Here is a 22,921-nt window from a genome sequence, read left to right as displayed (position 1 = left end):
AAATAATAATTAATGATTAAACGCCCGAGCTCTATTCCTTTCCACCTTCTACCTCCTCCCTAGACTTGTTGTTTCTCTTTTGTATCAATACCTCATAATAGATGGCGCTCTTCCTGCTTCTTCTTCACTTGTTTTTCCCCCCGCGGCCGCGAAAATTGTTACTTTGTAGCACAGGCACCATCCCGTGCCCGGGAAAATTACCAACTGACAGCGCAGGTGCAACATGACGTTGGACCAGAGAAACCAATACCTACTTGGTCACGCCCTCTGCGATGAGATCATCTCCGCCTCTGGCCCAACCCCTTCCCCTCCAAGTGTATATAAGGCACTGCATTACCGGCATTAAACGAGACTTGATCAGAGCACTGTCTTGTCTCCATTTCTCGTGTCTCTTGTCCCCCAAATTCCCACTCCCTCCTCCAGGGCCTGCTTCGACGATCCCGCGGGCCGGGATACGTGGCGCCCGAACAGGGACCTGGAAATGAGGGACTCCATGAGGAAGAGGACGCCAAAGGACGGTCGACCGCTAACGAAGATAAAAGGAGTCAAATTCTTCCGATCACCACGGGAACCTGCCGCGTCAGAATCGAAGGTAAGTGACGCGTCCGAAATGGGACAAGAATTAAGCCAGCATCAAATATATGTAGGACAATTAAAAGAGGCTTTAAAGATACGAGGAGTAAAGGTTAAAGGTAATGATTTGTTTAAATTTTTTGATTTTGTAAAAGACACTTGCCCTTGGTTCCCACAGGAAGGAACTATTGATATTAAAAGATGGCGTAGAGTAGGGGATTGTTTGCAGGACTATTATAATACTTTTGGGCCGGAAAAAATTCCTGTAACCGCCTTCTCTTATTGGAACCTCATTAGAGATTTAATAGATAAGAAGGAGGCCGATCCGCAAGTCATGGCTGCGGTCGCTCAGACAGAGCATATTTTAAAGGTTAGCTCCCGCTCTAACCTCGCAAAGCCTCCGCAAGATACGGAGGAGGATCTCATTTCCCTCGAAAGTGATCATGAGGAAATTAAGTCTCCTTCTGTAACAGATAAAGAAATGCCACACGAAAACAAACCAAAAAAAATACCCAATTTTACAGATGCTTCAAAAAGAGGAGGAAATTAATAAGCCTAATCAATTGGACATAAATTGGGATGATTTAGAGGAAGAGGCAGCTAAATATCACAACCCTGATTTGCCTCCCTTTACTTCATACCCACCCCCATATAATAAGACGCATAATGAGGCTTCTGCGCCTATTGTTATGGCAGCAATAGATCCCAAAGAAGAATTAAAGCAAAAGATTGCTCAACTAGAAGAGCAAATTAAACTTGAAGAGTTACATCAATCATTGATAATTAGGCTCCAAAAGCTAAAAACAGGAAATGAAAAAATACCCAACTCAGACGCTATGGAGTGTTCCTTGCGCCCACTTCAGCGGCCTGGACAACATGTTCCAAGAGGGGGGTTAGTTGCTAGCCGACATAGAGAAGACTCCTCCCCCAAAGACGTTTTTCCGGTCACTGAAACCATAGATGAACAGGGACAGGCTTGGAGGCATCATACTGGATTTGATTTTACTATTATAAAAGAGTTAAAGACTGCTGTCTCTCAGTATGGGGCTACTGCTTCATATACTCTTGTTATAGTGGAATCTGTGACTGATAATTGGCTCACTCCTACAGACTGGAATACCTTAGTTAGGGCAGTCCTTTCTGGGGGAGACCACTTAATTTGGAAGTCAGAGTTCTTTGAAAATTGTAGAGATACAGCTAAAAGAAATCAACAGGCAGGAAACGGTTGGGATTTTGATATGTTAACTGGTTCAGGTAATTATGTAGACACTCGGGCCCAAATGCAGTATGATCCTGGACTGTTCTCACAAATCCAGGCTGCTGCTACAAAAGCCTGGAGAAAACTTCCCGTTAAAGGAGATCCAGGGGCTTCGCTCACAGCGGTTAAACAAGGACCCGATGAGCCATTTTCAGACTTTGTGCATAGGCTTATGACCACGGCAGGTAGAATCTTTGGAAATGCAGAAACGGGTGTAGATTATGTTAAACAGTTAGCTTATGAAAATGCTAACCCCGCCTGCCAAGCGGCAATCAGACCTTATCGAAAGAAAACAGATTTAACAGGATACATTCGCCTTTGTTCAGATATTGGGCCCTCATATCAACAAGGCCTAGCAATGGCCGCCGCTTTTAGCGGCCAAACAGTGAGAGACTTCCTCATTAACAAAGGTAGAGATAAAGGGGGATGTTTTAGATGCGGAAAAAGGGGACACTTTGCAAAAGATTGCTGTGAAAACCAAAATAAGAGTCCAGAAGCAAAAATCCCAGGCCTTTGCCCAAGGTGTAAAAGAGGAAGGCACTGGGCAAACGAATGTAAATCTAAAACTGACAGTCAAGGAAATCCTTTACCCCCCAGGCAGGGAAACGGGATGAGGGGCCAGCCTCAGGCCCCGAAACAAGCATATGGGGCAGTCAGCTTTGTTCCAGCCAGCAACAGCAATCCATTTCAAAACTTAGTAGAGCAACCCCAGGAAGTGCAGGATTGGACCTCAGTTCCACCTCCCACACAATACTAACACCTGAAATGGGACCACAGACCTTAAATACCGGAATATATGGACCCTTACCACCTAACACTTTTGGGCTACTTTTAGGAAGAAGTAGTGTCACCATGAGAGGCTTACAAGTCCTCCCTGGAGTTATCGATAATGATTATGAAGGAGAAATTAAAATTATGGCCAGAGCTATTGATAGTATTATTACTGTCCCTCAAGGAGTTAGAATAGCTCAGTTACTCCTGCTACCTTTGGTTAAAACAGATAATAATATCCAATACTCTAATAGAAATATAAAAGGTTTCGGATCATCAGAGATATATTGGGTGCAACCAATTACAAATCAAAAACCCGTCTAACCATAAGGTTTACTGGACTAATAGGCATTCACTGGACTAATAGACACAGGGGCTGATGTAACGATCATTAAACAGGAAGATTGGCCCTCTCATTGGCCTACCACAGAAACTTTAACTCACTTGAGAGGAATTGGACAAAGCAGTAATCCTAAACAAAGTTCTAAATATCTAACATGGACAGATAAAGAAAACAATTCAGGCCTCATTAAGCCATTTGTCATCCCTCACCTACCTGTTAACCTTTGGGGGCGAGATCTGCTCTCTCAAATGAAAATTATAATGTGTAGTCCAAATGATATAGTTACTGCACAAATGTTAACTCAAGGATACACCCCTGGTAAAGGTCTTGGAAAAGGAGAAAACGGTATCCCACAGCCTATACTGGTTTCAGGACAACTTGATAAAAAGGGGTTTGGAAATTTTTAGCTCAGGCCACTGACATACCTGCACCCCAAAGGTGCGCTGACCCCATTACTTGGAAGTCAGATGAGCCCGTTTGGGTTGATCAGTGGCCTTTACTCAATGATAAACTAAGTGCTGCCCAACAGTTAGTGCAGGAACAACTAGCAGCAGGACATATTGTGGAAAGTAATTCTCCTTGGAATACACCTATTTTTGTTATTAAAAAGAAGTCTGGTAAATGGAGACTCTTACAAGATTTAAGAGCAGTAAATATCACTATGATCCTTATGGGTGCCTTACAACCAGGATTGCCTTCACCAGTTGCGATTCCTCAAAAATATTTTAAAATCGTTATTGACCTTAAAGATTGCTTTTTTACAATTCCCCTTCACCCTGCTGACCAAAAAAGATTTGCCTTTAGTCTTCCATCTACAAATTTTAAACAACCAATGAAACGCTATCAATGGAAAGTCTTACCTCAGGGTATGGCTAATAGTCCTACCTTGTGTCAAAAATATGTAGCTGCCGCTATAGAGCCAGTCAGAAAAACATGGGCACAGATGTATATTATACATTATATGGATGATATTTTAATAGCAGGAGAAACTGGCGAACAAGTCTTACAGTGCTTCGCCCAACTCAAACAAGAGTTAACAGCAGCCGGACTACAAATAGCCCCAGAAAAGGTACAATTACAAGATCCATACACCTATCTTGGTTTCCAAATTAATGGACCCAAAATCATTAATCAAAAGGCCGTTATACGTCGTGATCATTTAAAAACTTTAAATGATTTCCAAAAATTACTGGGAGACATAAATTGGCTTCGGCCGTACTTAAAGCTCACCACAGGAGAGTTAAAACCTCTTTTCGATATATTAAAAGGAGACTCTAATCCAAAATCCCCCAGGTCCATTACTAAAGAAGCATTAATAGCACTCCAACAGGTAGAACATGCCATTGCAACACAATTTGTTACCAGCATTGATTATTCTCAGCCATTAATATTCATTATTTTTAACACAACAATAACCCCTACTGGCCTATTTTGGCAGAACAATCCCATTATGTGGGTACACCTGCCCTCCTCCCCCAAAAAGGTTTTGTTGCCTTATTATGATGCCATAGCTGATCTAATTATCTTGGGAAGAGAAAACAGTAGAAAATACTTTGGAATAGAACCCTCTACTATTATACAACCCTACACTCAATCACACATCCATTGGCTGTTACAAAATACGGAAGCCTGGCCAATTGCTTGCGCTTCTTACACTGGCGTGATTGACAATCATTACCCACCTAACAAACTCATTCAATTTTGCAAACTTCATGCGTTTGTGTTTCCCCATATTACCAGTAAAGAACCTCTCAATGACGCATTACTAATTTTCACTGATGGATTCTCCACAGGACTTGCCGCTTACACTTACAATAATGTAGTCGTTAAATTCCAGACCGCTTATACATCAGCTCAGCTGGTCGAATTGCAAGCTATAATTGCAGCACTATCAGCTTTTCCTTGTCAGCCACTTAACATTTATACAGACAGCGCCTACCTGGCTCATTCAATACCCCTCTTAGAGACCGTGTCTCAAATTAAACATATTTCAGACACAGCTAACCTATTTTTACAATGTCAACAACTTATCCAAAAAAGGACTACTCCCTTTTTTCTTGGGCATATTAGAGCACATTCAGGATTACCGGGACCTCTAACACAAGGTAACGCAACAGCTGACACGGCAACAAAAACCATAGCCACAGTCACTACAGACAATTTGCAACAAGCGCAAAAAGCACATGCCTTACATCATTTAAACGCCCAAACCTTAAGGCTTATGTTTAAACTTACCAGAGAACAAGCTCGACAAATAGTTAAACAATGCGCCAACTGCATAACGCATTTACCTGTTCCCCATCTAGGAGTTAACCCCCGAGGACTCATCCCCAACGAAATTTGGCAAATGGACGTTACTCACCACTTAGAATTCGGTCAACTAAAATATATCCATGTATGCATAGACACCTATAGTGGATTCATCAGTGCAACTCTCCAAACAGGAGAGGCCACCAAACATGTCATAGCTCATTTATTACACTGCTTTTCTATTTTAGGAATACCCAAACAAATCAAAACAGATAATGGCCCCGGTTATATAGCCAAAACCTTCTTACAATTTTGTAATACCCTACAAATTAAACATACCACAGGCATTCCCTATAATCCCCAAGGACAAGGTATAGTAGAAAGAGCTCATCTGTCATTAAAAACTGTTATCACAAAATTAAAAGGGGGGAGCTGGTACCCCGTGAAGGGTACCCCCAGAAACATACTCAATCATGCCCTGTTTATCCTTAATTTTTTAAATTTGGACAGTCATGGAAAATCGGCTGCCGACCGTTTCTGGCATCCTGAATCTCAAAAACAGTTTGCAATGGTAAAATGGAAAGATCCACTTGATAATTCATGGCATGGCCCCGATCCAGTTTTAATTTGGGGAAGAGGCTCAGTATGCATCTTCTCACAAAAAAATGGTGCAGCCAGATGGCTGCCTGAAAGATTGGTAAGACAAATAAATCATAACCATTGTCAGTCCAGGGAAGATAAATCTCCCTGAGAAGTTCTTTCCTTCTTGTTTTTCAGAAAATGAAGCCTAACATGAGATTCCTTTGGGGAATAATCGCTCTATATAGCATAGTGGCAGTCTATGCAGGTTTTGGTGACCCTCGTAAAGCAAGAGAATTATTACGAAAACAATACGGCCAGCCTTGTGATTGCAGAGGGGGACAAGTATCTGAACCTCCGTCAGACAGAATCACCCAGGTGACTTGCGTGGGCAAGACAGCTTACCTAATGCCAAACCAGTTATGGAAATGTAAGTCTGCCCCAAGAGATACCTCACCTAGCGGGCCGCTCCTAGAATGCCCTTGTAGCTCTTTCCAATCTTCTGTACATAGTTCCTGTTATACCTCCTATCAACAATGCAAATCAGGCAATAGAACATATTATACGGCCACGTTACTAAAAACACAAACTGGAGGCATTAATGACGTACAAGTATTAGGATCCACTAATAAACTTGTACAATCGCCTTGTAACGGCCAAAAAGGAAAGCCTGTTTGTTGGAGCACTACCGCCCCCATTCACATTTCTGATGGAGGAGGCCCATTAGATACTGCAAGAATTAAAACCGTCCAGAAAAAATTAGAAGAAATTCATAAAGCTCTATATCCGGAACTTCAATATCACCCTTTAGCCTTGCCTGAGCTTAGAGATAATTTTAGGCTCGATGCTCAAACCTTCGATATCCTCAATGCTACTTACAATTTACTTCAAATGTCCAATACAAGTCTGGCCCATGATTGTTGGCTTTGCCTTAAGATGGGCCCCCCATTCCTCTAGCTATACCTAACCTTTTATTGTCCTATGCCAATTACTCAAATGAATCCTTAGTAAATAATTCCTGTCCTATTATCCCCCCCCTCTTAGTTCAACCGATGACGTTTTCTAATTCCACTTACCTCTTTTCACCATCATATAATAACCCTAAAGAAATTGATTTAGGCTATGTTGTGTTTGACAACTGTACCTCCATAATCAATGCCACCAACCCTTTGTGTGCTATAAATGGCTCGGTTTTCGTTTGTGGAAACAACATGGCATATACGTATCTACCTACACATTGGACAGGGCTTTGTGTTCTGGCCACTCTTCTCCCCGACATTGATATCATCCCTGGAGATGAACCTATCCCCATCCCCGCTATTGAACATTTTATTTATAGACCAAAACGAGCCATACAATTTATTCCCTTGTTGGCAGGACTAGGAATCACCACTGCTTTTACTACAGGAGCCACAGGCCTAGGAGTCTCACTAACCCAATATACCAAATTATCCAATCAATTAATTTCAGATGTACAGACCTTATCCAGTACTATACAAGATTTACAAGACCAAGTAGATTCATTAGCAGAAGTAGTTCTCCAGAATAGAAGACGTCTAGATTTGTTAACGGTAGAACAGGGAGGGATCTGTTTGGCTTTACAGGAAAAGTGCTGTTTTTACGCCAACAAATCCGGAATCATCAGAGATAAGATAAAAACGTTACAAGAAGAACTAGAAAAGCGCAGAAAAGGCCTGGCCGCCAATCCCTTGTGGACTGGACTTGATGGACTTCTCCCCTATCTCCTGCCATTTCTTGGTCCTTTACTTACTCTTCTACTCTTTCTCACTCTCGGGCCTATAATCCTTAATAAGCTTATGACATTTGTCAGACAACAAATCGAGGCCTTCCAGGCCAAACCTATACAGGTCCATTATCATCGCCTTGAGATGACTGAAAATGGTGAGTCTTATTTACCTTAATAAGACCACCTCCCCTGTGTGCTGAACTGGACAGTCAATGACGGGTAAGAGGACACTATCCCCATCGGAGCCTAAGACAGGAGGGCCGCCCTTGCTGCTGCCTTATCCCATGACGGGCCTAGAAGATGGGGATGAGTTGACCCAACCTAAGACAGGCGCAGTTCCCGAGGGGTCATTTCTTATCATAAAATAATAAAAAGGGGGACCTGTCCGGAGCTGCGCGCCCCGGCCATAGCAAATAATAATTAATGATTAAACGCCCGAGCTCTATTCCTTTCCACCTTCTACCTCCTCCCTAGGCTTGTTGTTTCTCTTTTGTATCAATACCTCATAATAGATGGCGCTCTTCCTGCTGCTGCTTCACTTGTTTTTCCCCCCGCGGCTGCGAAAATTGTTACTTTGTAGCACAGGCACCATCCCGTGCCCCGGAAAATTACCAACTGACAGCGCAGGTGCAACATGACGTTCGACCAGAGAAACCAATACCTACTTGGTCACGCCCTCTGCGATGAGATCATCTCCGCCTCTGGCCCAACCCCTTCCCCTCCAAGTGTATATAAGGCACTGCATCACCGCCATTAAACGAGACTTGATCAGAGCACTGTCTTGTCTCCATTTCTCGTGTCTCTTGTCCCCCAAATTCCCACTCCCTCCTCCAGGGCCTGCTTCGACGATCCCGCGGGCTGGGATAGCTGTTCAAAGAAAATGAAAGAAGGAAGAATAAATAAGTAAATAAAAGATTGTTTGCAGAAGCTTTTTCATAAGAGCCAAAAATTAGACATAAACCAAATGTCCATCAACAGGTCAATGGATGAAGAAATTAAGGTAGAGCCATGCAATATTGTACACAACTTGGCAATAAAAAGGAATGAACTACTAATACATGCAATAAAATGAATAAATCTTAAAAAAAAAAAAAGGAAGAAAAAGAAGCCAGACATGAAAGACTTCATTCTGTATGATTCCATTTATATGAAGTTCTTGAACAAGCAAAATTCATCTATGGCAAAAGAAATCAGAGAAATGGTAGGAGATGGAGGAAGATGTGAGGGTTATTGGGCTGGCACCGGGATTTTCTTAGGTAGTGAAAGTGTTCTATATCTTAATTAGCTTGTGAATTGTGTGAGTGTGCATCTATCAAAACTCTTCAAACTGGACATTTAAGATTTAAGTGGTTAGCTACATGTAAATTATATCTCAATTCTAAAATTATCCAAAATTTTCTTTTTTTTTTTTTTTTTGAGATGGAGTTTTCCTCTTGTCGCCCAGTCTGGAGTGCAATGGCACGATCTCGGCTCACCGAAACCTCTGCCTCCAGGATTCAAGCTATTCTCCTGCCTCAGCCTCCCGGGTAGCTGGGATTACAGGCATGGGCCACCACGCCCGGCTAATTTTGTATTTTTAATTAGTAGAAATGGGGTTTCTCCATGTTGGTCAGGCTGGTCTAGAACTCCCCACCTCAGGTGATCCGCCCACCTCGGCCTCCCAAAGTGCTGGGATTACAAGCGTGAGCCACCGCGCCCAGACAAAAAAAAGTTACAATTTTATGACTCCCAATGAACAATATCAAATACTTCCCCAAAGGATAGTATCCATTTACAACACTGCCAACATTGTATGAGAGTTCTCTGAACTCTCACCAGCATTCAATATTATCACACTGTTTATTTTACAAATGTAATGAGTGAAAATCACACCTATTTTTATTTTCATTTCAATTACTACGAATTAAGTTTAATATTTTCCCAGGTATTTGTTTACATTTACATTTATTTTGAAATTGTCTTTTTATGGCCCCTGCCCAGTATCTATTGGACTCTACTATGTTTTTTAATTTGTAAGAATTCTTTATTAATAAATACATTAATGTTTTGATATATTTGCTACAAATATTTTGTCACTTCTTGATTGACCTTTAAATTTCCATAAGGTTCTTATGCATAGAAAGTTTTCACTTTCTATAATCAAATATGAATATTTATTTGTGACATCTTTTCTCAGTTTAGAAAGTTGTGATTGCCTCTTTTTCCCTAGAAAATAATTATATTTTTGCTAATTTTTGCAGTTAGACATATTTTTTAATGTGACACTTTAATCCTCTGGAACTGATTTTAGGAAGGTATGAGGTGGGATGAAAATGTATTCTTTTCAAATTGCTATTCTCTTAATCTAAAGGTATTGATTATATACTTTCCCCTCCTCTCCACTGATTTGAAATTGTTCTTTTATTGTATATTCAGTTATACATAATAAGATCAAATTCTGAGTTATCCATTCTAATTGACCCGGATATCTAGTGTTCTATTAACATTATCCAATCCTGCAGTTTTCTTCTTGATATTTTCCTTTGATATTCCTTTACTTTTAAATTGTACTTTGAGTAATATTTTATATACTATACTTTATATGCTAAAAGTATATATAAGGTATAATATTTATATACTAAATATTAAATATCTACTAAATGCTAAATATAAATTATTTTGACCAATATATCAGATTGTAATTTTCACTTTAAATTTTATTATAACTAAAAACTAATATGTAAAAAATTCACTTCTTTATAGTCACTCTTTCAGCCATGATCATAGTATAACTTTTTTTTTTTTTTTTTTGGAGACAGAGTCTCTGTCTGTCGCCCAGGCTGGAGTGCAGTGGTGCGATCTCGGCTCACTGCAAGCTCCGCCTCCCAGGTTCACGCCATTCTCCTGCCTCAGCTTCCCAAGTAGCTAGGACTGCAGGCACCCGCCACCACGCCCAGCTAATTTTTTATATTTTTAGTAGAGACAGGGTTTCACCATGTTAGCCAGGATGGTCTTGATCTCCTGACCTCATGATCCACCCGCTTCAGCCTCCCAAAGTGCTGGGATTACAGGCGTGAGCCACCGTGCCCGGCTGTTTTTTGTTTGTTTGTTTGTGTGTTTTTTGAGATGGGTCTGGCTGTGTTGCCGAGGCTGGAGTGCAGTGGTGTGATCTCGGCTCAGTGCAACTTCCGCCTCCCGGGTTCAACTGATTCTTCTGCCTCAGACCCCTGAGTAGCTGGGATTACAGGCGCCCACCACCACACCTCACTAATTTTTGTATTTTTAATAGAGACTGGTTTTCACCATGTTGGCCAGACTGGTCTTGAACTCCTGGCCTCAAGTGATCTGCCCGCCTTGGCCTCCCAAAGTGCTGGGATTACAGGCGTGAGCCACCATGCCCAGCAGATCATAGTATGACTTTCTATTTTTTCCAAGTCATCTTTTTTCTCTCTCAATAAAGTTTTAGGAAGAGTTCTCCAGTGCAGGGGAGCTGAGCATCAGCCAACCTGGGACTCAGACCATGATGCTCCTGGGTGGCCAGGGAGTTGGCGGGGGTCGACGGGGGGCATGAGACTTCAGAGGGATGTCCAGCTGGGAGCAGATCCCTCTTCTGCTTTCTCCCCAACTTGTGCAAATGACTCAGAGCTTATTCACGTGACATTGTGATATAACAAAACAAAACGCCAGGGACTCAAAATGAGATAATTAAAGGCAGTAAAACAGAAATAAAATAGGGAGATAATCAGCCAAGAAAGACCCATGGGAGAAAGCAGATGATGGAAAATAAAGTGAAGCAGCATTTTATGGTATGTGTTTCACCAGACTTTCTGAAATTTAAAACACGATGGCCCTTTATTTAGAGAACTGCTCTTCTCAGCACCAGTCACAGCAAACAAGCAGTCCTTAGATGTTAACTGTCTGATTGCACTTGGGAAAATATTATTAAATAGCCTCACCCTAAGAATGAGAAGAAAATATACCTATCAAATTTTATGGAACATTTTTACATTTCACCAGCATCCATTGATCTCTTACTTTTGGTAAACATTTCCATTGTCTCCTATTTCAGGAATTCTGTACTTTAAGGCAGTAGGTTTACTAAATACCACATCTGCCTATTTACTCAAATGATATCCTTTACTTAAAGGCTTTTTGCATTATCCAGTTTTCCTGATAGTTTGTATAGATGATTGCCTGAATTTCTCGAAAACCACCAAATTTCCCTTAAGCATCAAAGTTATTTTTATTTCTTTGCAGTAATTTCAATTTAGATTTCAGTCCTTGCTTACGTTTTGGGAGACCCAGCCATCTGCCAAAGCCTGAAGGCACAGAATGTTTATTCTCATCAATGTCCTTTCTATGTCAGCATTCAGGGTTAGTGGCTGTCATTTTTCCTGATGATTTTATGGTTTTTATAACCTCTTTGTTACATGAGTTTAGGATAACTTTCTATATGAATGAGACTATCCTGTATCTTCTTCCCTTTCATCCCATTCTAGATATACTGTGAGCTCTAAAAAATTACACTTGCCCAAACTCACTGTTTTCTTGGTACCTGGTTGCCATTTGTACCACTTCAAGTAATCATCCTTTTTCTTAAGGTACAGATTCCAGCAATGAGATGAGTTCCCTGGTTGTACTTTGTCAATAGTTTTCTCATAGCTACAATGTATTGGTTTAATCGTCACAAGCTTAATTTAGGAGACGTCGAATTACCTGTGGATCCATTTGTCAACTGGAAATGCTGCTTCCTTCCATGTACAATTTATAATCTTGAAAATTTGCTCAATAAGAATCTGTTAATATGTTGCCATGTTAAAGTGAATTAAAATTTACAACTACAATAAGAATCATAATTTTATGATTGAAAAACGATGATGAGTCAGGATATATAAAAAACAAGCCGAAGCCTGAGGCAGTGGCACGCACCTGTAGTCCCAGCTTCTCGGGAAGCCCCGGAGTTTAAGAGCAACCTGGGCAACATATTGAGACCCAGTCTCAAACAAACAAACAAACAAACAAAGAAATGGACGAAAGCCTTTCCCCTCTAACTTTCCCATCTCTTCAGAATATATCTTTTGGGGATATGGTATTATTTATTAAATAGTATTTTATTTTACAAACAAAATAATTCCAGCCAATCATGGTGACTCATGCCTGTAATCCCAGCACTTTGGGAGGCTGAAGTGGGATGATCACTCAAACCCTGGAGTTTGAGATCAGCCTGAGCAACACAGACCCCATCTCAAAAAAAGTTTTTAAATTTAAAAAATAACTCCAAGAACATTTGTTACGCCCGTTCAGGGACATTGTATATTATAAATATGAATTTGCTATGTAAATATAAAATTTACTGCCAACTTTATGATATAAACTTAAATGAACATTTTAATCAAATTGAAAAACAGAAAACAACTCCTGAGAAGCAGCTTGCCACCCAAAATATAAACATGAGTGAGAAAAGCAACACAAAGAAAAGCCTTGGGCAACTCTCTCATGCTCCAATTACCTTCCTTCTAGCTGGACTCCCTCAGGCTGAGAAATCACTTCCATTGTCCTTGACTGTATTAATTTTCTATTATTGTCACAGCAATTACCACAACCCTAATGGGTTAAAATAACACCCGTGTATTATCTGACAGTTCCGTCGGTCAGAAGACTGGGTGTGCTCAACTGGTGATCACAAGGCCAAAGTCAAGATGTGGGCTGGCTGGGCTCTAACCTGAAGGATCTGAGAAGAGTCTGTTTCTGGGTTCGTGCCACATTGTTGGCAGAGCTCAGTGCCATGTGGTTGCAGGACTGAGATGCCCCTTTCCGTGCTGTTATCGGAGGGTCATTCTCAGCTCTAAAGGCTGCTGGTATCTCCAGGCTCATGGCCCTGTCCATCCCTTCGAAGCCAGCGATGGTGGCGTAAATCTTTCTCAGGCTTCCAGTCTCTCTGAAGGCCCCTCTGCCTCATTTTCCTGTCCCCCATTCCACTACACCCACACACACACACTCTTACATATACACGCAGACACACACACACACACACAGACACACTCACATAGACACACACTCATATAGACACACACATAGACACACACATACATAGGCACGCACACACACATATGCATGCACTCAAACACACTCTCACATACACACACACACTCTCGCAGACACATTCATATAGACACACTCACATAAACACACATTCACATAGACGCACTCGCATAAACGCACACTCATATAGACACACACTCTCGCATAGACACACTCTCACACAGAAACACATTCTCACATAGACACATACACTCACATAGACACACATACACACTCTCACATAGACATACACACGCTCTCTCTCTCTCACGTAGACACACAAGCCATTGCCTCCTCTGTCTTCTGCCTGGATCCCCAGTCCTTGCTTCAGTACCTACAGCTGGAGAGCCCCTTCTTTGCTTTCTCATTCATGCATTTATGATGAAAATTTGTGGGTTTTCCTTATGAACGTGTAAGGAAATATTTTACGTATTTTTGACATTTTTATGTACTTACGAAAAGCGTAAGAAGAAAGAATATAAGCCCCCACTAGTTCGTAGCCTCTCTCCTCAGAGGAAAGAAAAACTGTTAAAATTTTCTTTTTTGTATCTTTCCGTACAAGCATGTGTATATATGTTGCTCCATTTTAAATTACACAATGTAAAACATATTCAGAAATGCGCACGAAACAAAATGTACAGCTCAACGGTTTATCATCAAGCACACATCCACGTAACCACCCAGGTCAAGAACGCTGCCAGCTCCCCAGAAGCCCTATCATCTTCCCTCCCAGGGACCACCCCTTCCTCCTTCCCTACGGAGGACTTCATGGTAATTGTGTTCTTGTTTTTCTTTAGAGTTTTACCACCTGAGCACATACTCTTAAACTCTATAGCTGTTTTCTCTGGTTGGTTGGTTGGTTAGTTAGTTGGTTTTGAGCTGGAGTTTCGCTCTTGTTGCCCAGGCTGGAGTGCAATGGCGCGATCTCGGCTCACTGCAACCTCCACCTCCCAGGTGCAAACGATTCTCTTGCCTCAGTCTCCTAACTAGCTGGGATTACAAGCGCACACCACCACACCCAGCTAATTTTTGTATTTTTAGTGGAGACAGAGTTTCACCATGTTGGTCAGGCTGGCCTTGAACTCCTGACCTCGGGTGATCCACCCGCCTCAGCCTCCCAAAGTGCTAGAATTATAGGCATGAGCCACCATGCCAGGCCTGTTTTCTCTGTTTTTGAAGTGTATATAAATGGAACCGTACAGAATGATTGTTGCATCTGACGTCTTTTGATCAGCATTCATGTGTGAGATGGTCCATGTTGTCGTATCTTTGAGCAGTCTGTCCTTTCTACTGCTGAGCAGTATTCCATCATATGGATATTCCACAGCTTATCCATTGTCTTATCCATGGATATGTGGGGTGTTATCAGTTTTGACCTATTTACCTTCCTTTTTTCCAACTTTATTAAGGTACACTCATATGCACACATTTAAAGTGTATCACTTTACCAGTTCTGACACATGTACACACCCATAAAACCATCATAGCAGTCAAGACAGTGAACACATCCATCAGCCCAAAAAGTGTCCCTGTGCCCCTTTGGATAGATGGATGGGTAAGTGGATGGATGGATGATGGAATGGACAGAAGGATGAGGTCAGTCTGCAAGGAAGAAACAAGAAAGAAAATCTAGATGATGGGTGAATGGATAGATGATTGGAAACAGCTCCCACATGCCACAGTTTTTGCTCATCATTTTGGATACATACCCCGGGTGGATACATACCCCGGAATGCCCTTTATATTATTTTATTTTATTTTATATTATTTTATTTTATTTTGAGACAGATTATCACTCTGTCGCCCAGGCTGCAGGGCAGTGGCGTGATCTCAGCTCACTGCAACCTCCACCTCCCATGTTCAAGCAATTCTCCTGCCTCAGACTCCTGAGGAACTGGGATTACAGGCATGTGCCAGCACGCCCAGCCAATTTTTGTATTTTTAGTAGAGACAGGGTTTCACCATGTTGGCCAGGCTGGTCTCAAACTCCTGACCACCCGCCTCGGCCTCCCAAAGTGCTAGGATACAGGCATGAGCCACCACGTCCTGCCTGGATGCCCTTTAAAATGGATGTTACACAGACAGTTATGCATCAGTTGACTCTAAGGGCCCATTCTGGGCCCAGGCAGCCTACTCACCCTGGAAGCTTGCTGGATTATTAAGAAATGACAGGCCAGCCAGGCTTTGTGTCTTGGACAGAAGCTCCTGAATATAGCGCTATGGTAAACTAAAAATAGATAAAAGTGTGAGGGCTGACTTGTTAAAGTAAAAATTGCATATATTAAGGCATACAACATGATATTTTGACAAACGTATACATAGTGAAGCATTAGTGGAAATGTAAATTAGTATAGCCATTATGGACAACGGTATAAAGGTTCCTTAAAAAATTAAAAATGGAATTACCATATGATTCAGCAATCCCTCTTCTGAGTATATACCCAAAAGAAATGAGGCTGGGCACAACAGTTCACATCTGTATTCCCAGCACTTTGAGAGGCCAAGGCAGGAGGATCACTTGAGGCCAGGAGTTCAAGGCCAGCCTGGGCAACATAGCGAGACCCCCATCTCTACCAAAAAAAAAAAAAAAAAAAAAAAAAAAAACCACTCCTGACCACACGGCCACCACCATTTGTATCAGGCTTTGGAGTATGACACAAAGGAAAGTCAGTCGTTTCCAGTAGTTTCCCCGGGAGTTAGCAGACCTCATCTGAACTGTCCATAACTCATTTCTCAAGTTCCTAGGCTGCAAGAGAGGATCAACCTTCACCAAAACCTCTGGTTTCAGAAGTTAACCCTTTACATCACCCTTTCTCCCTCATGCACAGGCTCTCTGCCACATAACTTCTCAAAACTCTCCCACCCCAGAACCTCCCCTACGTGGGTCCCTTCCTTTGGGAGGCTCCAAAGTCACTGGCAACTTCCCTGTCTGACTTTCATGGTTGATGACAGCTTGGATCCAGAGGTCTTAGAACTGAGGTTCATATACGCCCACTCTGAACCCTCACCTGGCTGTGAGCCCTACCCGCCTGCCTTCCCCACCCTCCCACCTATCAGCTTCCATCCCAGAATGACCCACATGACTCTGGCCTCCGCTGCAGCCTCACTTGGCTGCTGGCTTCTGTCGCTGGGTGTCCTGGTGCCTGACCTTTACCACAGCCCTGTCCTGGTGTTTGACTCGTTCCTGATGTGAAAAGACTGGGCACTCTGCTCTCAGCTTCCAGAACTGCATTCCCCAGCCTGACCCTCCATCTTCTGGGATTCCTGCTTCCCCCTCAGGACTGTGGATCCACACCAGCCCCTCATCCTCACAACCAAAACAGGACAAAATCTACACCAGCGAGAATTGTTTTATAAGAGCTTCTTGTTTGCTAGTATATTTGACTGGAAAAGGAAGGTTGGTTTTTTTTTTTCCTTTGGCTTAATTTTTTTCTTTGGCTTAATTTTTTTTTCAAAGTACAAAGACAATGAGTACTGACCACATGTAATTCTACCAAGAAATACCATTATCAACAAGCTAGTACACATCCTGCCAGTAGTTCTCCGGTGTTTCGTTTTGTTTTTTTCTTTTTCATTTTGAACCTAAGTTTCCTGAGGCATACCAACCTGTGTGTAAATTCCGAGTGGTGACATTTACCCTTATTTTACTGTCTCTTACCCTGTGGGCCATTGCAGTACTTTACATCCCCAACAAATTGCCCTTCGATTATGTCTGCAACTTATTCACCAAATCAGACCAGTTGTACTGTGGCAGTGCCTGGCACCACCATCTGGATAGGCACCAGCCTGTTTCCCAGGATAATTGGTCCCCAGGGTGCTGTTCTCTCTGCACTGCCACCAGGGCCTGCTGGATGTGGCCATCTCTGCCAGGGATGCAGAGCTGGGCTGTGTCCCCTAGTACCCTGGAGGCCCCAAGGCAGCTAGGGTCTATCCTGAAATGAGAATGTCTCCCTCTACTCTGGTTTCCCAGTCTGTTAGGCCATTTGAACCTACATGTCCTGGAGCTTTTAGCTGAAGCATCTCCTTCAGCATTTACTTGCAGACATCCTGTCACTGGGACTTGGACAAGAGCCCCTGGGGGCTGGGCTGAGGGCAGACCTCCTGTCAATTTTCAGAACTGCCCTACTCCCTGCTCGGCCAGAACACTGGGGCTCTGCTACAAGTGGAGCTCCAGCCTGGTCAGAGTCTCTCTCAGCAGTTGCTCTGATAGCCTTCAGGATGGTGCTCCCAACCAGTCTGCAAAGCCTCCAGACCTCAGAATGCAGCCCTCGGTCATGTTCATTGATTGGGCAAATACTAAGTGAATGCTACTCTGTGCCAGGTACTCCACCAGGCACTGAGAACACAAAGATGAGTAAACACGAACATGGGGCCTGCCCTCATGGAACTTACTTTCTTGTGGGAGAGAAGACAATGATCAAATTACAAATAAGTGGGCCCAGCATGGTGACTTACACCTGTAATCCCAGCACTTTGGGATGCCAAGGCCAGCTGATTACTTGACGTCAAGAGTTCGAGACCAGCCTGACCAACATGGTGAAACCCCACCTCTACTAAAAATGCAAAAATTAGTCAGGTGTTGTGGTGGGCACCTATAATCCCAGCTACTTGGGAGACTGAGGCAGGAGAATCGCTTGAACTTGGGAGGCAGATGTTGCAGTGAGCTGAGATTGTGCTACTGTACTCCAGCCTGGGTGACAAAGCAAAACTCCATCTCAAAAAAAAAAAAAAAAATTACAAATGAGTGTAAACAGTAAGAAAGAACAGCTTGTCCGGGCACGGTGGCTCACGCCTGTAATCCTAGCACTTTGGGAGGCCGAGGCAGGCGGATCACCTGAGGTCAGGAGTTCGAGACCAGTCTGGCCAACATGGTGAAACCCGGTCTCTACTAAAAATACAAAACTCAGCCGGGTGTGGTGGCTCATGCCTGTAATTCCAGCTACTTGGGAGGCTGAGGCAGGAGAATCGCTTGAACCCAGGAGGCAGAGGTTGCAGTGAGCCGAGATCGTGCCATTGCACTCCAGCCTGTCCTATAGACCTATAGAGTGAGATTCCGTCAAAAAAAGAAAAAAAGAAAAAAGAAAAAGAAAAAGAAAAATTAGGGGAGGGGAGGGGAGGGGAGGGGGAGGAGAGGGGAGGGGAAAGGAGGAGAGGGGAGGAGAGGGGAGGGGAGGGGAGGGGAAGGGAAATTAAAATGTTGTAAAGCCCAGATACGCTGTGCTGCCGCCTGTAATGAAGGAGCGCCTTCCTCAACAGGTAGATGGGCCCTGGGGTGTCGAGAGACTGGACCCTCTGGTGTTCCTTTAGTTCAGCAGAAAAAGCTGTCGCAACTTCTTGGGGTGCAGCGAAGTCCGCGAGAGGCAAGGTGTGGGGATCGCGCTGCCCAGGGCGGTGCATCGCTACCTGGCTCCCGGGCGCCACCTCCCGGTCCTGCTCGGAATTGCACTCTCTGGCAGCCTTGTGTTTGGGTGTGAGGGTTAAGGCGGGGGTGGCGCCCTGCCAGGATACTTCCTGAGCAAAAGTTAAGCCTGTTCCTTCCCAACTGGAACATTTAACAGCCAGGGAGAGACCCCATAATTCTCTTTTCCCCTGGCATGATGATGGGCAGTGTTCAAGATGACCACCGCAAGTCAGCCTGCGCCCCAGGGTGACTGTGATGAGCAGAGTCCCTGGCCATACGTGATGGGCCTGAGCCTGGGCATGGGACGAAGCTTTGTGGCCCTGAGCCACTACACTTAGGGGTTTCGTGGTAATTTCCTGGAGACAGAGGCTCCTGGTGGCTGAAGGAATGCCTTTGTTGTGTTTTCTCAGACAGGTGGCTTGGTGAGAGCAGGGCTGCTGCCCCTTCTGTCACCCACCCTGTGCCTGGAACAGTGCTTGAGCACAGAGCCAGGACCCTCCAGATTCAGCGACCTGACCCCATCTTCCTGGGAAAACACTTGTTCCTGCAGGAATGGCAGCTGGAAGCCTTCCAGTCAGAATCAGCTTCTCTTCTCCTGTTGAAGCCACCATCACTGCTCCCTTGTCCTAAGGCAGCTCAACTAAGGAGGTGCCCACTGGGCCTTCTCTGCTCCTGCCTCAAGATGCCTTCCTCAGGATCCACATTTTCCCTCCACACTTGGCACCTGTTCCAGGCAAGCCCTCATCATGCCCCTCAGGACTCCACTTGAGGCCTCTTACTTCAGGGAGAGACCAAGAAGAGGGGCCTGAAGCATTTCCTGCAGAAAGGAGATCCAGCCTCTGCCAGAGGCCTGCGTGGGTCTCTTATCTCCTTAGACCCGAGCAGTTGGAGGCTGGGCCAGAAAGGCAGAAAGGAACAGAAACCAACAATGGGCAGGAATGTCCTCCAGCTACAAACTATAGGCGCAGCTACAGTCAACAGGTGCAATTTTAGGGACATTTAAAAGGGTCACAATTCCACAAACAAAATGTGGTATATGCACACAGCCTTTAAAAGGAAGGAAATTATATGAGATGCATGATACCATGGATGAACCCAAAAGACACTCTGCTAAGTGAAATAAACCAGTCACAAAAAGACAAATACTATATGAGTCCATTTCCAGGAGGGACATAGAACAGTGAAAATCATACAGACAGGAAGTAGAATGATTGTCAGGGGGTGGGGGAAAGGAGAGTTAGAGATGCAAAGTAGAATGATTGTCAGGGGGTGGGGGAAAGGAGAGTTAGAGATGCGAAGTAGAATGATTGTTGGGGGTGGGGGAAAGGAGAGTTAGAGATGCGAAGTAGAATGATTGTCAGGGGGTGGGGGAAAGGAGAGTTAGTGTTTCATGGGCACAGAGTTTCTGCTTGGAAAGGTAAAAAGCATTCTGGAGATGGATGGTGGTGATGGTTGTGCATCAATGTGAATGTACCTAAAGCCACTGAATGTACACTTGGAAATGGTTAGGAGTCTCACTGTCTGTCGGCCAGGGTGGAGTGTAGTGGCGCGATCTCAGCTTACCACAACCTCTGCCTCCTAAGTTCAAGCAATTCTCATGCCTCTGCCTCCAGAGTAGCTGGGATTACAGGCGCCAGCTAGCATGCCGAGCTAATTTGGATATTTTTAGTAAAGACAGGGTTTCACCATGTTGGTCAGGCTGGTCTTGAACTCCTGACCTCAGGTGATCCACCCACCTCGGCCTCCCAAAGTGCTGGGATTACAGGCGCAAGCCACCGCTCCTGGCCTAGGATGCAAAGTTTAGGTTATGTGTATTTTACCACAAATGAAAAAAGAAAAAGATTCACAATTCCAGTCAGGAGAAAGGCACTCTCTTCTACACTGCTCAGAGGAGATGAAGTCAACATGACATCTTGGGATACCTATTGGCAGTGTGCATTAAAATTTAAATATGCTAGGCCAGGCATGGTGGCTCATGCCTGTAATCTCAGCACTTTGGGAGGCCAAGGTGGGAGGATCACCTGAGGTCAGGAGTTTGAGACCAGCCTGGCCAACATGGTGAAACCCCGTCTCTACTAAAAATACAAAAATTAGCTGGGAATGCTGGCAGGTGCCTGTACTCCCAGCTCCTTGGGAGGCTGAGGTGGGAGGATCGCTTGAACCCAGGAGGTTGAGGCTGCAGTGAGCAGAGATCGTGCCACTGCACTCCAGCCTGGGCAACAGAGCGAGACTAGCACTAGAGCTACCAGACAAGTCCCACTGTCTGCTTGGACAACGTAGATGAAGCTGTGACATCTGGAAGAGCTGTAGCCTTTTCACTGCTATGGAGGAAGACTTGGAGGGTCCAGACAGCAGAGGCTGAGCACAGGGAGAAGCCAGATCTTGGTGACATGATTTGCACCCATGGATAAACTTTGCCAGCAACTACTTGATCAACTTCCAGATTTTTCAATTACATGAACGAAAAATCCTGCTCCTGCTTTTCTCTTTGAGACAGAATCTCACTATGTTGACCTCGAACTCTTGGGTTCAAGTGAAAATTCTCTTTCCTATAGGTCAGTTTGCCTCAAGTTATCTCTGCTTTGTAACATAAAAATGCCAGATACACTTACTTTTGCAATCACAATTTAACTAATTAACACAAAAACAATAAATACATTCCCCAAGGTCAAATCTTCTCTTACCAGCTTTAAGAAAGCCTGAAAGTTATTTTTAGTTCTCCCTTTGCCCTCAGATATTTCTGGCTTTTGAATAAAATATGAAAGTGCCATGTTGAGCAAATTCTTACATTAAGCTTGTCCTGAATGGGGTTAATATATCAGGACTACTTGAATTCAGAAAATATTTCTGAGCCCCAACTATGGACAAAGTCCCATCAAGGGTGTGATAAGAGCTGAAGATATCATTAGATGCAATTTCTGCTGCAGGGGTCAATGAGGAACAAACCTGTCTTCATGAACAGCACCCACTTAGGAGGGAAGCTCCTTGAAACGAAGCACATTATCTGGTTGGTTTACTGCCATTTCTCCGGTGCCTGGATTAGTGCCTGGCACACTGCCAAGTATATATTTTTATAATTGAATAAAAACAATAGAAATAAATAAATGAATGGAACCATTACTTCTTCAGGTTATACCAATGTGGATTTAAAAATGGAGTCAATGCCAGAGTCAAACAACTTGAACTTCAGAAGGGTCCCTTGAAGTTGTTAGTGGAACAGATTTGTTTGCTCTCTCCTTTCTTGGAACCCAGGCTCTACTTGAAGGGGCAGGGCTGGGCTGGTAGATGACAAATGCCATAAAAAGGTCAGCTCCCGGGCCGGGCACAGTGGCTCAGCCCTGTAATCCCAGCACTTTGGGAGGCCGAGGTGGGCGGATCACCTGAGGTCAGGAGTCTGAGACCAGCCTGGCCAACATGGTGAAACCCCGTCTCTACTAAAAAATATAAAAATTAGGCTGGGCGCGGCGGCTCACGCCTGTAATTCCAGCACTTTGGGAGGCCGAGGTGGGTGGATCATGGGGTCAGGAGATCAAGACCATCCTGGCTAACACGGTGAAACCCCGTCTCTACTAAAAATACAAAAAATTAGCCGGGCGTGGTGGTGAGCACCTGTAATCCCAGCCACTGGGAGGCTGAGGCAGGAGAATGGCATGAACCCAGGAGGCGGAGCTTGCAGTGAGCCCAGATCACACCACTGCACTCCTGCCTGGGCAACAGGGTGAGACTCCGTCTCAAAAAAAAATAAAAATAAAAATAAAAATTAGCCGGGTGTGGTGGTGCACGCCTGTAATCCCAGCTACTCAGGAGGCTGAAGCAGGAGAGTTGCTTGAACCCAGGAGTTGGAGGTTGCAGTGAGCTGAGATCACGCCATTGCACTCCGAGAGCAGGTTCTCCCAAGAGGCTCCCAGGCTCCCATGCTCCTTCCCAGCAGGCTACTAC

The 22,921-nt window shown here is 43.9% G+C and overlaps 1 protein-coding gene, 1 long non-coding RNA gene and 1 pseudogene across 3 annotated transcripts in view; 2 read left to right on the top strand and 1 right to left on the bottom strand.

Annotated features, from left to right (window-relative positions):
* Positions 1-22,921, bottom strand: part of LOC105465388 (ubiquitin specific peptidase 39) — an 87,667-nt gene that overhangs the window by 3,585 nt on the left and 61,161 nt on the right. Inside the window, exon 14 of one of the 2 annotated variants that reach the window (XM_071077004.1) lies at positions 15,720-15,808. The exons of the other annotated variant lie outside the window; for it this stretch is intronic. The gene's annotated coding sequence lies outside the window, so the exon portion shown is untranslated. Of the gene's footprint in view, positions 1-15,719; positions 15,809-22,921 lie in introns of those variants that run through there. 2 annotated transcript variants of the gene reach the window in all.
* On the top strand, positions 458-7,487 carry LOC139357920 (uncharacterized). The gene is made up of 3 exons (XR_011611962.1): positions 458-592; positions 5,973-6,204; positions 7,379-7,487. It is a non-coding gene; the product is annotated as an uncharacterized lncRNA (long non-coding RNA).
* On the top strand, positions 11,093-12,329 carry LOC105465386 (probable G-protein coupled receptor 160; annotated as a pseudogene).

Source organism: Macaca nemestrina, chromosome 13 (assembly GCF_043159975.1).
Source record: "Macaca nemestrina isolate mMacNem1 chromosome 13, mMacNem.hap1, whole genome shotgun sequence".
In the NCBI taxonomy this organism is placed as follows: domain Eukaryota; kingdom Metazoa; phylum Chordata; class Mammalia; order Primates; family Cercopithecidae; genus Macaca; species Macaca nemestrina.
The sequence above is the reverse complement of the archived record's forward strand: the minus strand, read 5'-3'. Positions and strand labels throughout refer to the sequence as shown.